At 37.7% G+C, this 18521-nt stretch overlaps 1 protein-coding gene across 28 annotated transcripts in view; it reads left to right on the forward strand.

Moving 5' to 3' along the window:
* The window catches only part of MARCHF1 (membrane associated ring-CH-type finger 1), a 239569-nt gene that overhangs the window by 119419 nt on the left and 101629 nt on the right, over nucleotides 1–18521 (forward strand). The window lies entirely within an intron of this gene.

The raw sequence follows: 18521 nt of genomic DNA on the forward strand, positions 1-18521 counted from the left end.
AAGTGTTTTATTTATATCTTTGTTACCCTTTCCACTGTGTCCACCCCAGTAGTTTGTATTTCTTTCCTCCCAGTGCTTATGTGGTGAGTCATGAGTGTAAGAAAAAACACAGTCAGCATATGCAACAAGGGGGAAGAGAGGCTGATCAAATATACTGTTCCTGATTCTTTTAAAGCTGTGTTTCTTGGCCAAGTACTTGTCAGGCCAGATTTCAACTTGCTCTTCATTTCAAGTCCAGGTTTCTCCTCACTGAAGAAGTGCTTTCCTGCTCAGTCTCACCCTCCCTCTGTTGGCTTCAATTTTTTTCAAAAATAAGCCACAAAAAGCTGTATTTCATTTTTTTCTGTTTTTAAAACCTAAAAGATTTCAAGAGAAAGAATGATGACAGAAATGTAATATCAGCTGAAAAAATAAATGTTTCAAATAATCGAGACTGCCTTAAAGAGTAAGACATTTACAGTTAAATATTTTCTAAATTACAGCTTTAGCTAATAGTCTTATTATAATACTGTCCAAATCATCACAAGAGGTGTTACACAGTAGTGTTTAAATTAGAGTATGTGGATAGGTTATTGATTTCTGATCTTTCATTTTTCAGAGACTGTTGAACAATATTATAATACCTAAGGCTGATTCATCTAAAACTTAGAATACTGTGCCGTCTACCATGGTTTTGGTTCCCCTTCTTTTATAAAGAGAGGTTTAGCATGCATTAGGCAAACTAGGCTTGCCTAGTCCTGTGGTTATAGCAGAGAGAATATGGAAATCTTTACTCGGAAATGTGGTCGTGGAAGTTTAGTGTTGTCCCATTGTAATACCAATTCCTTTGAGTTCTTTAATCTGAATTATGCAAACACAATTCTGTACTTTGTTAGAAATCCTTGATTCTTCAAATGTCATTCAAATGAGACAATGAGCAAGTGATTTACATTATATTACATGCGGGACAAGTCTTTTTTAAAAAATCAGTTATCTATTTTCAATATCTGATCGAATAAATCTCTGGCAAAAAAAACGGAGATAAGGAAGGTGTGTCAAGTGAGAGGCCATCAATGTGACCTATTCATTTCTAAACTATGTGAATAGAAATGCTGATTCACAGAAAATGAACGTAGTTGTTTTACCATAGCAAAGATTTTGCATTATTTTTAACATGAGCTGAAATCAAGCGTCACAAGAAGGGAAGGTACATTTATATGGGCATATTAGTCTGAGAGGAATGATCCTATCCTCAGAAGATCATGATATGTGGTACGAAGAGATGACTACTAAAAAAAAAATAAATTGTACTGTGGATGAATTCTTTCAGAAATTAGGGATGTTTTATTTTTGTTTGTTTCAGTATAGAACCTTAAACTTGCTTTTTTTTTAATATATATTAAGACTTTTTTTTATAAAAGTTATTGAAGTTAGAGACTAATCAGCTTGGTTACTGACTTAATTTTTCCTTCTAAGCTGAGAAATTTCTTGACAAACTTTATTGATTGTTTTTTAATTTCTGGAGCAGATGTTTGTCTTCCATGTGAGACATAAATTGCAGGATGTGGTAGAGGTGATGAAGTTTACACTTTTCATAGCCTTCAAAAGTTGTTGTAAAATATCACCAGCTGTGTTCCCATGGGTTTGTCACTAAAATGCCCTGCTTACATGTACACGATCCTTGAAATTCTGGGAATGACAGATTTCATCAAGTCAGTTCTCAAACCAGATAATACAGAATTGCTTAATTAGGTGAAACATAATCTTGAAATATGAGATTTCCAGTTTTTTGAAGCTCTTTGAAACCCTTTTTAAATGCCTAAGCCCATATGTTCCTCATGCTGTGCAAAACTATTCAGAGGGAACAAAGCCAATTAAAACTCAGACATCTAGTGGAACTAGGTAGCTGAGGAAGACGCGTGGCATTATGGGTTTGCACCAAGGATTTTAGCTGACAATGAAGGCTTTGTGGGGATTCAAGCCCACGAGACTTCTTACTTCTGTTGGCTGCTGGAGGACTGCTGGCAGCTCAGGTGGGGCCTCACAGTGACACATTGCAACCCAGGGAGGCAGAGCTGCTGTGAAGACACCACGGGGATGTGGCAGCACGAACCCTGCATGCAGTAATGACTGCCTACAGCAAGTCTACCAGGCCTGTCGAGGCTCTGCAAATTTTGTGTAGGACTGCCTTAGCCTCCTGAATGTGGTGGGAGTAGAAAGATATTCATGTTGTTTTGAGGTGTTTTTTTTTTTTCTCCTCCACTGTAGTATTGAATAATGTGTGTTGCAGAGGTGAAAACTAAAACACCACCACATATTCATGACAGACTTCACAAATAAGCTTTATGGATGTCACAGGTTTAAAATGAATGCTCTAATAGTAGCAAAAATGATATTAAAATATTAAAGTTAATGTTTGTTTTTTTTTTTTCCAATTAAAAGAGTCAGATAGAAAGAATAGTCAATGGAAAAAATAATTCTTTCCTAATTCTAGCTCCATGCAGTCCCAGAGAAGGCTGCTCATTACATACATCCTGCAGGAGTACTTGTTAGAAGTGTCTTCTCTTAAAAGCGGTACAGGAATGTGAAGAGGTAGAGACCTTGTATTTCACAAGAATCAGAGGGGGAATAAAAAAAGCTTAATTCCGAGATGGTATGTCTGCAGGGCATAAAGGGATCTGGCCTGCAGAGAACTTGTAATCTCATGTTCACTTGAACTGATTCATACAGGAGTGCTTGGACATTTTTCTTCACAAAATTGTCTAGGGCTTCAAGTGTGGGATTGGTTTTGCTCAGGTGCAGTGTGGCCCCAGCTGGCTTTATTTGTTCATGCTGTGGCTTCGTTAGCAACCCTTCGCAGGCTGTGGATCCTGGGCAGGGCAGTGCTCGTGTGGCTTTTCAGATGCCAGCTCAGATGCGGACTGGTTTAATATCCATTTCACACCTGACCTGCTTCCAGCCCTCTAACCCATGTGGCTGCAGACGTGCCGTATGCCAGCTAAAGGAGGTGCTGAGAGCCAGGCTGTCTCTGCACCGAGGTGGCCCTGGGACTGCATCCAGTGTGCTGCTGATTTGTGGCCTCTGTGGCTGATGACATGTGGGTAATGGAGAGGTTTTTGTGGATTTATCTATGCTGTAGTAAAACGTAGTAGGAAATTAAAAGTCATGTTTTGAAGAAGGACCTAGACAGTACAGTAAACATGGTTTCATGTTCTTTTCTTCTCCCTTCTCTTTGTTGGTAAGTGATCATTGTCTATGTGTATGAGGTAACGGAAGGAAGAGCAGCATGTGACTCTAGAACTAATAGAGTTATAGCACATGTATCCCAAGCTGCTCTCATTTTGCTGGTTTTTTTCCAACTTATTGTTTGATTTGTCAAGTTCAGTGACTGCCTTCAAGCGATACTTAGTAATCTTCAGAATTGGAAGATCCTAGTGTAAAACCTTGAATCTGTCCTCCTTCCACAACAGAAATATCTCATTTATTCCTGTTCTTCAACTGTGACTCATTTCTGTCCAACACAGAACTTTCCCTACTGTTCATGAGTATTTGCTTAAATGTCTTTTTCAGGAAGACATGATGTAAAGCTTTTCGAGAGGCCAGGCAGATAAAAATTTTCTCTTCTTTGTTTACTATACTTACTGCTGACTTTCCTCCAAGAACTGTAAGAGGCTAGAGAAGTTGGATTTGCCTTTATAGGTTTCTACCTGTTTGTCCTTATTACCCCATACTTAACTGTTTCAGGTTAGATTTAGCTCATTCTGAAGGTGCCTGGCTTAATAGCTCAGAAGCCCATTACTAGTGTTTTTTCTAAAGGCAGTCGCAGCACTAGTTGCTTAGGCAACGTCCAGCTCTTATGTGAAGCCAAAGAGTTGAGGCCAGCTTCCATCTCTGTGTGAGTTCTTACTAATCAAAACCGTATCGTGCAATAGTCCAGCATCACTTAAAAATTTCTTGCAGCTTTTGTTCTTTGCAAAATACAGTTACACTTCACTATTAGCAAATGCTACTGTCAAGTGAACCTATGATAAATGTTCAAAGCCAATTAAACCAATTTTCTGTTAATCTGAGGTTCTGCCTGGTAAAACAAACTGAAATCATAGTTTACAGAAATCTTAACTTGTGCTTGTTGAAAACCAGACCTTGTAATATAAACATTTAGATACAGCAGATCTTCAGAATTAGGTTAAACGTATGTCTGAAATTGAGGTTTGTGACAATAGCTCTGTGATGGCTTATTGTAAAATGCTTTTAGCATAATTATTCCCTTAGCAGTGTGTAGTTCACCAGTTCTGAATATGTGATCAGTTCAAAATATACTAGAGAGGTGTTTGGTGACTGTGAGGTATTTCTGTAAGTTGCCTAAAAATGTTTAGAAGATCCTAATAGAGTTCCCTCAAAGAGCTACTGTTCTTAACCTCACAGTCACAAAACAGAAAGATACAGCAACAGCCAAAGACCCTTGGGGCACTGTCACAGGGAATAAGGATCTTCCTATCTCGCCTGTTACCTACCAAGCAGTCTTGGTTTGATTTTGGCTACTTGACACAAATTGGCAGACTGAACAGCTGCTTCATTTTCAGAAGAATATTTAGCATATTTACCTGCTGCTTGATGAATGAAGGAGCAATGAATTATTCTGTGCAAGCAAAGACTGAATGATGAATCTAAACTATTAGCAGGGAGTTTAAATTGATGCCATGCTGAGAATGCAACTGATTACTGGTAGCTCATACCCAGAGAGAAAAAGATTTAAATTTCAGAGCACAGATTTCCCACTACTATTTACAATTTGCTTTATGATAGAAATGCTATTTAAATATCTTTCTTTCTAAAGAGGAGGGAGAAAAACCAGAGAACATGAAATATTTTGTATTTTGGCTGGTGTATTTAGTTCTGCTGCCATTTGTTTTATACTGTAGGCCTGTGATAGCTTTCTGCTGACCTGATAAATTGCCTGGCCTGATGAGTGGTTGTCAGTAAAGTGTGACTATATATTGTTGTCTTAACATTTAATTAAATTTATATAATCAGCAACCTCTGACATTATTGTGGTAACTGTAAGGTAGAAGGCCCTAATTAGTAAACTCCCATAGTCTTTAAAGGGTGTGCTTGACATTCATCTTGTCTGTACAATTTGCTTATTTTGCCAGTTTCTGAATGTGAAAAATGTACATTCCAGTATGCTGAGAAGATTCCATCCTCTATTCATATTGCAGGACTTTTTCGTTTTTCTTTTTCATGTGGCAGCAGTTAGTGGCAGTAGCAAAGAAAATGTGTAATTTTCACACTTCTGATACCATGCCACTTCATACTTGTACTGAGCTTACAAGAAGAAAAACATATTTTAATTCCCAGTGTTGTTTCTATTTCAGGATTTTTTTGATAACTTCTTGTAACTCAAAGGACTATATGGTGCCTTCTGTAAAACTGTAAAAAGTATTCCTTCTGTAGTAGAGCTACAGAACCACTAAAAAGCAAATTTGAGCTGGCATGTTCATTCTGCACTGCTACTCTTGTGGGCTTTTTATTTGGTAGAAAAATAACTTTCTGGAATAAAATTTTGCATATATGCTAACAACTCAGATGCATTTCTTTTTGTTCTGTGGAGGAACTTGCATTTAAATGTCATATAAAAAAAAAAGCAAAAAGAATCAAAACTAAACCTGTTCTGCTTGATCTCAGATAACAGAAGTATATTCTTAGTGCAAATATATTTTCTATTTTCAATTTTTTCTTTTTCTTTCAGTGCAGGAAGTGTAATATATATATAAATATACAATATTAATCTGTATTAACAACAAGTGTTAATGTTAATAAAGCAAGCTGCAGTCCTATAGGTTTTCAATAAAGACTTAATACATACTCAGGAACTCAATATATGCTATGTGTGAGAATAATCTGTCCCTTCCTGAGGACACCATGTCGTAGTGCTGTGCTGGCACAGGTAAACAGGTCATCGTTTTAGACATACTGAAACATCTCTGTCAGCCCAGGGGATCCTGAGCCTTCCAAACATGATACAGCTTCAGCGCAGACACAAGATTAGCAGTCTGTCCTTCACTTCTTAACTCAACCAACCCATAACGATTTGCAAAGTGGGTTAACGTGTGCTTAACGCCGTGGAAGTTCAACTATAAAAACAAAATGCCCAAAGGCCACTGTCTAATAGACCATAAGGCTCCTGTACCTGCTGCTTTGCTGTTTTATATTCCCTGTGCATGTTTCATTTCGCTGTTCCTCACATGGCAGTTGAGTGTGTTTGACCCCACTATCTGAGTATCCCATCTGCACCTTTCTGTTTGTCTGTCACTTACTCCTATCCGCTTCCACGTGATTATCAGGGCCCTGACCTGGATTTGCTGTACCCCAGCTGCTGCAAAAGCTGAGCAGGGAGGGATCTTCATTTTGTTCTTGGAGTCTTTTAACATGAACACTTCAGTAGCAATAACAAGCCAGCCTGTGTGTAATTATTTTTACCTACATACTTCTTTTTCCCCTCAAGACTTCTCGAAATACTCCTTACTTTTGCTGGACTGTAGTTAAATGCAGCTCTTACCTTCAGAATGAGTTTCCCTCTGTTTAGCTTTCTAACTAAGTGTTAAAGCTGAATATAGGCCACCTACCTACATGTGCTTTTGCATTCATCTCTTTTCCATTATTTCTTGTCTCCTGAGGCAAACTTGATTTCTGTGGAACTCTATACAGAGAAAAGGTCCTTAATCAAATCATATCTGTGGAGCTTGTGCTTGGCAAGTGTATTCTCAGTCCGCTCCTGCATTTGAGAAAGGGAGAATGGAATGGCATTGGGAAAGCGTATTTGTTCCCATCAGTTAACTGAGAGTTATGGCGTGGCGTATATTTCAGAACTGTCATTAAGTCTCCTGATAATGCAGTAAAAAGTGGTTTGTTCAAATTATATATTCCTAATATATGTTTCTGAAGAGAATAAAATCATTAGTGCCAGCAAGGAAGGATGCTTGCTTACCTCAAATGAGAGAGGGCCTTCGCATAAAAATGATTAGAGATGTATTGCTCATCTTGAAAATAAATTGTTTAAAAGAGAGCTAGAAATGTCAAAGTACTACAAACCTTAGTTAAACATTAAAGCAATAAAAATGTCTGCATTTGGTCTAAAATGTCCAAATAATAAAATCTGAACTTAAAAGAACTGTACAGCTTAATAAAGGAGACACAGCCTATGAGCCAGCTCAAAGGGCTGCTTAGTATAGAAGTATTTTACTGATCGGAACAAAAGAGTACGTAGATGGGTACGGATTGCAGAAGAAGCCAGAGTTGGTAACTGAGAAGGGAGAATTTTTCAGAAAAAGATAAAAACAGTGTTCTGGGGGAAAAAAAAAAAAAAAAAAAAGAGCTGTAAAATTAGCCAGTCAGTACAAATGTTTAAGCACAGGAGAGACTGCGTTGGTGAATGACTTTGCCTGCCTGGGCTTTAGAAGGCTTTGGCTCAAGATCTTCTTGAATCAGAAACGTGGCTACTCTTGGCAAGGGATTTAATGCAGGTGATGAATGGCATAAGATATCTCTGAAAAGCTACAGCTTGCACCTTGTCTGTAGAAGGCAGAGAATAGCACTCTCATCTCAAAGAGATTGTAGGAAGACAAATCATTCAAAATTATGGGATGCTTAGGTGTTATTGGTTGGGGACACATTGAGTACAGGAAGATAAAACTCTTTAAATGATGCTGCAGAGCTACTCAGGTTAGCACTGAGCCTATTTGAGAGGCCTCATGACTGCCAAAGGCTGCTGTGAAGTAGTTTGTGTGAGGGCAAGGCTTATGGCTTAGCCATGGAGCTGCTCAGAGAGTTACACAGCTTTTGGGGCGGTCTCCAAAACTGCACTGCCCCGTGCCACATCCCAGAACTGCCACGGGCATCTCCATGCTGTGCTTTGCTGTGTGGGCCTCAGCACCGCTGTTCTGTACAGTGTGAAAGGCGGCAGGATGAGAGGTGGCAAAGTCAGAGGTGGCACAGTGGCATGCTGCAGGGCACTGTGGAGGTAGAGATCAAACCTTCCGGGTGGCACAGGATGGGACTCTGCTGCCTGAGCTGCTGCACCACACCACAGCCATGGCAGAGCTGGAAATCTTTTTATGTTTGCCCAGGCACTGAAGGGAGACAGGAGAAGGGAGACATCGCTGCGCCATGAAGCATTAGCTTTGTCTTCTCCTGTACAATCCTGATTTCGGTCTTGTAACTCTCCATTTCATCGGTGTCCTTGCTGATGTCTGCTTTCTTTGTGGTTCTTTGGAAATACTAGCAAGGGGCTGGATGCCTACTTTGTGCTTAGTCTGAAACAGGAGAAGCTGATGCTCTGCTTTAGTTTTACGCTTTAATTACCAAACACAGCAAATACTACATCTGAATTTTTATATATATATTTTATATATAAGCTTTACATACAAGCTCCATGAACCTTAGCTTGCTGACAGCCATGAGTATTGCTGTTACAGTAACTGCATGTCCTGCGTTGTTTGTGTTTTATAAAGAAGCAAAATCAGTATTCTGTATGGAAAATAATTAGTAATTCATTATGGTTTGGCATTACAATGTTTTTGGTTTTGTTCAGCTGTCAGTACCTTTATTCATTTGCCTTCATATTCCTTTAGATAATTCTATAAAACGTTATTGTTGCATTGGTTTCTGGCCGCATTTAGCTCCTTATTATTTTTAATAAGTAGTGCTTGTAAGAAATTTGTTCCTGATTATCCACCAGTACAAATTTTTAGCTGTTCTGTGACTGATGAATAGTCATGAAATATTTTTGCTGAGTGTTAGTTGGTGGAAAATTCAGTCACCTCTGGAAACTGAGGTACGTATATTTTCTATTTTAAAAGTACAGACTTGAAATCAGGTGAAATTTGGTATTCTTTTGGAAGTTACATGTTAAAACACTGAAAGTTCATAGAATCACAGAATGGCTTGGGTTGGAAGGGACTTTAAAGATCACCCAGTTCCGACCCCCCTACCATGGGCAGGGACACCTCCCACCAGACCAGGTTGCCCAAAGCCCCATCCAGCCTGGCCTTGAGCACCTCCAGGGATGGGGCATCCACAGCTTCTCTGGGCTGCCTGTGCCAGTAACTCACTACCCTCACAGTAAAAAATCTCTTCCTTATATCTAATTTAAACCTAGCCTCTTTTAGTTTAAAACCATTGCCCCTTGTCCTATCCCTACACTCCCTGACCAAGAGTCCCTCCCCAGCTTTCCTGTAGGCCCCCTTTAGGTACTGGAAGGCCGCTGTAAGGTCTCTCCCTGGAGCCTTCTCTTCTCTAGGCTGAACAACCCCAGCTCCCTCAGCCTGTCCTCACAGGAGAGGTGCTCCAGCCTCTGATTATCCTCATGGCCCTCCTCTGGACTCATTCTAATACTTCCATGTATTGGAACAAGTTAAGTTGTGTGGTTTATAATAAAGAAAATCCTGCTAAATATTTTGAGAAAGGCTTATGTTGTTATCAACGATTAATTGGTTATGCTACCTAATAAATCAATGTGAGCCAAATTCCATTTGATGAAAACTTGTAGCAGGACTACTGAGGGCAGAAAATTTAGATTCTTTTTTAGCAAAGGTGAAATAATTCTGCTAAGTAGTCATTACCACTAAACTAACTAAAATGCACTGTTGCAAGTAATCCTTTTTCATACCATTAGGATTGGACTTCAACCGACCCCCCCTTCTGGTTTGTGTTGCAAAGATCATCACTGTGGGTCCGATCTCGGCTAGCACAAAATTGTGACAGATGGCCTGTTCAGGGTATTTCAGGATAAACGGATTCCAGTTATTTAAGTTATAAATAATGACTGGCCTACTGGCCTAATGCTGCAGTTACTGGTAACAGCTTAAATAACTATTCCGTTACATAAACAAAGTATATATTAGCCTAACAGTTAAAAATTAAGTGAGTAATTTTTTGAATAATGTTACTGTGATAATTTTCAACTGCAATCCCAGAAAACAAATAAAAAGGCAGACCTTAGATTGAATGCCTAAGTTCAAAACTAGAACTCAAAAAGCTGAAATAATACTTTAATGGGGTTCTAATTAGACTGTAATAATTATTGGAAGCAATTAGTCTTGTTACTCTGGATGTTGTCAAAAAGAGAATCAGGAAATGCTTGGGTAAATTAAGTATTAATGGAAGAATAGTTGAAGTATTGTGTAGCACGTCTAGTTTTTATGTTTGGAGTTAACTTAGTGATATGAATAGAAAAGTTTTAGTGAACAGATAAGTAAATCCAGAGAGGGGCCAGAAGACTGGATAAACGTCAGCATGGTTCTCTAAATTAGAATTAGTGGGATTCTTAAGGGTGTCCTAAAATATTTTCAAATTAAGCCTGAACTTTATTTTTATAGGACTTTATAAAAAAATAAAAAAGAAGAAGCAAAACTTAAAAGCCTAATTCATAGGATAGAAATATAATTTTAAAGTGTTTTCCTACTATTAAACATTTGATGAGCTCTTATTTAATGGTAATGTTTTTGCACTGTGTTGTTTGGGGAATAAATAATGCACAAAGAGTCAAAAGCAATAATGAAATTTTAAATAAAACATTTAAGTGCTTTAATTAAAAAGCAAAACAAAACAAAACACAACAATAGTATGTAGCCACATTTTTTCTCCTTAAAGAGTTGGCAGAGTGTACGTGCAGGGAATATGCTGGGTGTAACGGGCTTAATTATTATTATCAAGTTTTTATTTAAAAATGTTTTGTTTCATCTTGTTTCTGAATAGAGACTGAACCTACAGGAGCAGCTTAGAATTTCACAGAAGTGTTTCTGCTGGCTTAGCTGGGGTGCGGTGATTGCATTTCTGTCATTCTGGCATCACTCACCCTGAAAGAGATTCTGAAAATTATCTGAAATTAGGTAAGAATAATATTAAGACCTGGCATAGATAAAGTAGCAGTGGCCTTCTGATATAGCCAGTCTTGCACTAGTTGTTACAGAGTCTATTATAAGAGCAAGAGTATCTAAACAGCAGGATAGGCCTTCAGTTCTGGCACTGATGACCTTCATCTAGTATAGACCTGGCAGATAGGGATAGACCTATAGATATGGCAGACCTGTCACAGGTACTGTAACCAAACTGCTCATGAGCATGAGATTTCCACACTCATGACTGTAAAAGATATATATGTATATATATACACACACATGCCCAAAATACTGTATTTGACAGAACTTCTATTAAAAGTACTTCTATGACAAAGGGGGGAGACCACAACGGTCTGGCATGCTTCAGCATTTGTACTTCTGGCACTTCAGTGAAATGTGATTTTATTTAAAACCCATTTAAGTTCAGTATGAATTATCCATCCTTTGAAACAGGGGTGCTTAGTGGTTAATTTATGCCTTTCAGACATCTAACCTTTATTAATTAAGTAAAATAAATTTGTCTGTCTTTATATTTTGCTTCAAAAATGAGCTCTGCCTGATTCAAGGTGTTTTTTTTTGTTACGTCTTAGATACACACTTTTTTTCTCTATAAACCACATAAGAATGAGGAAAAGCTTTGCAAGACAGACTTTCCCTTTTACATATGCAGAACAAAGTTCATTAAAGACCTAGCTTAGCTTCTTATGCCCGGTGTGTTTGGATAACTGCACGCATAACTTTGTTATGAGTTAGTTATCGCTTTACCATCTCATGGATTTTTCTGTGGCTTCCCTGAAGAAGGTCCATCTGCCAAGTGCTCAGTGTATTTTTTACACGTATTTGGTTTAAGCGGCTTGGCAATCGCGCATGGTTAAATATATGCAAACTCAAAAAGCAAAGCCACATAATTTGTGCTTGTTCTCAAAACAAGAACAAACAACGTGTTTTTTTCAAGACTGTTCTCCTTTCTGCTTGGGAGTCTGATGTGTCCGGAATTTACATGCACGGATCCTGCGGAAGGATTAGGCAGCCTTTTGTCACTCACCTGTAGGCAGAAACATGCAAAGACCACATACTGTTGCTATGCTTTTGAAATCTCTGAAGACACTGGAGACATCTAACCTTTGATGAACGAAACGTTCCCAAGAAAGTTAGTTGTGAGCAAGAACCTTTTAGAAGACAAATTTGTATTTGGTTGTGGTACAGAGGTTGCTAATTAAAATAGTTTCTAACAACTTTGCATAGGAAAATACAGACTTGGCAGCATCTACAAATGTCAAGATTATATATATATCCATAATATACAGGTGTCTTCTTCTAATTCGTCAACATTTTCTTGCAGACTTCACAAATGCAAAGAGGCATAATTACAATATTAAAAACTTAGTACAGGGAAAAAAACTGTTACAGTTTCTCTAAAGAGCCTTGAGTGATTTAAAATTGCTTTCTGCTTCACACAAGAGATGTTTTTCATTCTGCAAAAAAGAATGTGTGGACTATAAAGACAAACATTCCTACATTTTTATGTCTTTAGAAGCCCAAAAGACTATTTTCTTTGAAAGCTTTTAAAGATTTCTTGTCACCTGTTGGATGTAGTGGTTATATAATGGTTAGTCACAGCAATGTTACCTGCAATAATTTTGCACCAGTCATATTCAATTGATTTTATTGTCAGCAATTAAACTGTTTTGAATGAAATTATGATCCTTAATTTAGACATATACAGATTCTTGAAGGGCTAAGGATAACTCAAAATATATTTTAGCATTATGTAAGAAAAATAATAAAGCATTGGCTTTCTATTAGTTGGAAATAATGATATTGTTAATTATGATACAGAAGAATCAGAATATTAACTTTTATAGTCTGAAAATTTATTGGATAACATTTAGTAATATGAGAAGATGCTAGTTGATTCTTTGAATGCTGGCTTAATTCAACAATTTAAGTTAGTTCTAGAAAACTTGGTAATAAATCTTAGAATACAGGGTGTACTCTAAGGCTGTGTGCTGATACTGTGGTTATATTTTTAAAGAAATGCTGAAGTGACACATTTTGTAAGCATAACTAAGTTACATGACAGCTTTGGTTTATCTTTACAGCTAGGGAAATGCATTTGCTTGGGTGTGACTGGGTTGGTAGTCATCATGCAGTGCCCTTCTGGAATCCATCATTAAGAAATGTGAGAATGTGTTTGAATTCAGATTCTTGTGTCCACTTAATGCAGAAGACTTAGATTGTGTGCATGCAGTAACTATACAAGAAAACTGGTAGCAGTAGATTCTTCATCGGCACCATCATTCTAGGTGTCATGAGTTATTCCTGGGCTCTGGGCATGTGTGCTTGTTTTTTCTTGGTCTCTGCATTTTTTTTAATGTGGCTACCACGTTAGGTGGGTATTTTAGCAAGTATTAGCTAGGAAGATATTTTTTTTTATTAGGTTGATGGCCTTTGAGGCTACTGATAGCCTTTAAAACATTGTAAGTTATGTAGATAAAATGGTGGTCTCAATTTAATTTTAAAATTTTTTTTTTTTTTTTTTACAAAACTACTGCTCAGTTTGGAGTGGCAGGTGGTACTTAGTACTTACTGTGAAATAAACGTTGTGTTCGTCTTTTCTACTTCTCTAAATTGTACTGGACTTGAATATTCTACAGCCATTAACATGATCACATATCTACAAATACAGAGGTGATTTTCAAACTTGAGATTGAGCTTCTTATTTGTAAAAACAGAGTTGGAGTCAATATGCTGTTACGCCATGGTAACACGGAATTGTTCTTGAAATACACAGCAGTATTGACTTGCTAGTTAAGTAAAGCCCATGGCTCCCTTGCGACACACAAACAGCACAAGCTACTGGAGCTTTCCAGTGCTTCCAGCCCATGAATTTGTGTTTATATTCAAAATTGGAATAATTGATTGGAAGTCACAGCTTGATAAGACTAAAACAAGAGATACACAAAGACCAACAGGGACTATATTTCTCTTACCAGAGCTCAGCAATTGAAGGCTATTTGCATTTAAATATTCCTGCAGCTCTGCTCCTGGAGTATTTTGTTGATCTGTCAAGTCATGTAGTGTGTTTAGGTGCTGGACAAATACCATCACTTTGATTGCTTTTGGGAGTCTTCGAACACAGAGAACAAAACTATTAGCTTAGATAAAGAACAGTATGTTTTGTGTTTAATTTCCTGCTGATTTATGGTAGTTACTAGATCCTGGGAAGTACTGCAAAAAGCATAACCTTTAATAATATGTCATTTTAATTTAGTCTTTATTGAGGCCTTTGTTACCTGAATCTAATTACTTTCCTGAATTAATTCTATCGATTCTTTTCTCTTGCCAGATTAATGAACTTTTTGAGATGTTATGCTTTTATTTTGTGTAACTGGCTGCTACCTAATACATCATCCTTAACTAACCCTCTATTTATTTGCTGTTGACATTGTGCAAGAACTTGAATCTCTAATTTTCTATGTCCCTTTGCTTGTCTAAATTCTAGGTAAAAATTGTTTCCCTGAAGAAAATATGGGTGAAGTAATTTATAGGAACAGAATTAAGTTTTTTTCCCAGCAGTTTATTTGAGGTGGTAATCCCTCAGTTGTATGTGCAAATACAAAGTCTTTCTTTCAGTTATGATCTGTATAGTTGTAGACATCATTTTGACTCATCCAGGCAAATAAAAAAACACCAAGAATTGCAACTGTTCTGAGTAGTTCTGTATCCCCAGAGGAACAGAATAGGACCGTGCCTATAATCAGAAGGCTCCCAATCTTCACAAGTACAGGCAGTGTGCAAGGGGCTGGATGCTCCCCTACTGAGGGCTGATGTTAGCGTTGCTCTTGGGAATGCCCTGCTTACAGATCCTTGGAGGGCTGTTGCCGCAGGTAGGTGGCACGCACTGCTGCCAGGCATCCACTCTTCACTACAGCCGTGCCTCACGTAGACGCTGCAGAGCTCTAAACTAACATCTGCTCTTAATAGGTCATAAACCTTTGAGAACCTAGACTTCTTGCCAGCTGACGTTGGAGAGGAGCTGCTGCAAGTTGTTAAAATGCTGTAGACCTGTCTCAACTGTGTAGAAACTCATAATGACTTCGGGTAGTTACCTTTGTCATACTGAACTACAGCTGTTGCCTAGGGTTTATGCTTCTTTGTCAATTTTAAGTACCAGGAGTATCCAGCTGTGCAGAGAGTCATTTTGTAGAATATTCCCCAGACTGTTATTTTTCCGCTTCATCTGTGATCAAACCCAAACTGTGTAGTATAAAACACTGCAGGCTTATATGTGATGTGTGGAATTGTATTCTCGGGTTGAACTGGCTCATATCCACCCCAATTATGAGGAGTACATGGCTCTAGAGATGGTGGATTTTTGCACTAATTCTCTACACTGACACATCTCTGGAAGAATTCACTGTACACTGAAACATGCAGCAGTATAGGTTCATTTCTGCTAAAAGTTTACTTGAAATTTGGTAGACAAGGTTTGGAAACAAAGAAAGTAGGCTGACACATAAAGCTCTGTTAAAATACAAGCCTCAGATAACAGTAAGGTGGTAATTCGTAAGTAGTAATAGAATATTAGAAAGGTTCTTCACTGAAGACCCAAACCTTTGTCTCTTAATAAGTGATTGAGAGTGTGATGGTTCATAAGGAAGTTTCAACTAACTATTCGTGTGAGTAAGTGCTCGTTAGTAAGTGTAACAGATTTTCAAGCTGGTGTTAGGCTTCTAGGAACTTGGGAATCATGTTTTATTCCTTGGGTGTCTTCTCATCCACTTAGCTTAAATATACTAGGTTGACTTAAATATACTAGATTGATACCATGGAGGTGTTTAGGACCAGGTTGGATGTGGCCCTGGGCAACCTGGTCTAGTGGGTGGCATCCCTGCCCCTGGCAGGAGGGGGTTAGAACTGGGTGACCTTGAAGGTCCCTTCCAACCCGAGCCATTCTATGATTGATTCTATGCTGATTCTTTGACTTTAGAGTGACTTTCTTCAGTACTGGAAGGACTGGATATTTCTTGGGGAGAATGGTCAGGAAGTTTTCTGTCTGAACGGTGATCTGGAAACAAATATCTTTCAACTAAAGATTGAAGTATTAATATTTTAAAATAAAAATGAAGACTTTCTCAAGAGTTATCTGGTTGTTGGTTTTGTTGTTGTTGTTTTCCCAAGTTAACGTTCTTTCTTCGGGGTTAAAGCAAAGCAGTAAAGGGCTCCCAGGCAGTGAGCTGCACCAGCTGAACGTGCAGCCTTCTTGTTCATGATGTGCATTTAGAGAAAAAGTCATTTTCCTGATATCTCTTCAGGTATAGAAAGCTGAAAAAGTCATACATACATTCTTATGGACTGTAATCTTTAAATTGTACACTTCTGAAGGATACTTCAAAAAATTCATACTTTTATTTCAATTATGTGTTTGTTTTTTTTTTAAGTTCTATTTTTTTTTTCTCCAACTGAAATTAACCTCTAGTTTTCAGGCACCTGCACAAAAAGAAAATATGTATATATACACTAATCGTGGTAGAATGCAGTTCAGCAATCTTTACAAATGTGATAAATGAAATCTGCCTGTAAGTCCTGTGTGTAGTGAAAAGTTCTGTTAAGGAGTTACTGATTGATGTTACCAAAATGGAGAACCACTTCCCCAAAGCTGTTTTTCTGTGAAGGTTCAAGTGGCGTGGAAATTTGGCTCAACATCCCTTCTACAAACTTCACTTGCCAATTGTAAATGAAGTGCTACCTCTTTGCCTAGCCTCAAGTGCAGTCTTCAACAGAGCAGCAGCAGCACATCCCTTTTCATCCAGGTTGAAATGACCAGTACCATACCTCATACAGTATTATAAATCACCCCTCTGCTTGTAAACTCCACTTATGTGACAATATGCAAGGAAACACCATGACAGGTTCAAGAGCAGCAGAACCAAAAGATTTGTCTCATTTTGAAAAGTCTAAACAATACCAAAATACTTTCTACTTGAAATTTTGAATGAAAACCAGGAAATTCCAGAGATATACGAATACTTCTGCAGGCACTTTATTTCCTCAGAAGACTTCGTGTGCTCCAGTTTAAAAAAAAAAAAAAGGAAAACAAAGAGACCAGCAGAAGCAGAAATCAGATTCCACTGTTATTTCATCCCTGCTTAGTTGGTAAATAATATTTCAGCACAAATGTTGTAGAAATTAGCTAGAATATGTAGTAGAAGCTTGAGAAAAAAAAGGGGGGGGGGGATGTCAAAGGATGTCTTATGTTTACTGCTTATTTTTCCAAGTTGCATAGCAGTATGTGCAGATGCTTACTCTTCTGTTGCTTGTTCGGATTCTCTGGATTTCCTTTTAAGTACTTCCATATATGTTGGATATACAATGAAAGTAATTTAAAGCATGGATTCATTTTTTGTATCTGTATATAAGATAAATCCACAACTTTTCACTGGTGCTTGGTTTATTCTCAAAAACAACCGTTTTGGTATGCCGAGTTCTGCTAGTTGCCTTCATGAAATCAAGGAAAATAAACAACCTCTTAGAATTTGCAAGACAGTGGATGCTCTGATTCAGTGGAAATGGTGACTGCTGCTAAGTTGGTGGCAATGAGTTTAGTCAGCCCTTCAGTTAGACTTCTTGTGAAGCCTTTGCTGGATTGTACTCATGCCCTGAAATACTTTATAATACAAAAATGGATTTGATTCAACAGGTCATCAAGAGCCTATGTGGCAGCCTTCGTGTAACTAATATTTTGCTGGCATATCTTTACAATTCCTGTTAAGATTTCACCTGTAGAGTCACTCATCTAATAATTTCAAGCATGAAAAAGCTAAGGCTAGTTCCCACTTGCTCCTTACTGTCAGTTGCATGAGGTTGTTTGGAGAAGTGCATTTAATGCTTTGAAAATTAAATATTAATGGTAAGTGTGGAAGTGAATTGAATAGAACTGTAACTATTCAAGAAGGGGCTGTAGTTTATTAGAATCATAGCCTGGAAAGATTAAAGCCTGCTGTAAACAGAAGCATGTCCTTGTGTACTGCATGGAGTATTGTAGGGAAAAGTAAACTTACTTTGCAAGTATGTAATGCTAATCGCTTTAAATAGGTTCTACTTTGCCATGTAAGGTCTTTAGCGTTATTTTACATATGTTCCAGATCTATTCAATCTAGCATTGAAGCAGTAGTCAGTCAACCTGGCAGGTTCATCTTTTTGTTTACTGTATTTCATGATGTTACAAAAAAACTACACTTTGAATTCAAAATGCTATAAACAACCAGATTAAAAACTGTTGTTGTGGAGGAAAATAAATTGCTCCAAGTTACATTTTGTAATTAATTAGCGAAGTTTGGCACTGAAGACCTGCATTATGTATTGCAGCTGGGAAAAGTAGATTGTTAGTTATGAAAATTTTGTACACTTAAAAAACAAACAAACAAAACCCCCAGACTTAGTCCTCTATTTCCAGAATGTTAGTGTTACTTAAAATAAATTTTCTGTTACTATCACGAACTAAAAACTTCACATGCAACTTACAGTTGGCATGTAGGATTTATTGCTGATGTGTGTATTACTTTTTGCTATTTTCAGTACATCCATTGTATTTAGTTTCAACACAAGCCAGGTATTCTGGTGGGTGCAGGCATGAGTATG

This window comes from Anser brachyrhynchus, assembly GCF_964034855.1.
Source record: "Anser brachyrhynchus genome assembly, chromosome: 4".
Lineage (NCBI taxonomy): Eukaryota > Metazoa > Chordata > Aves > Anseriformes > Anatidae > Anser > Anser brachyrhynchus.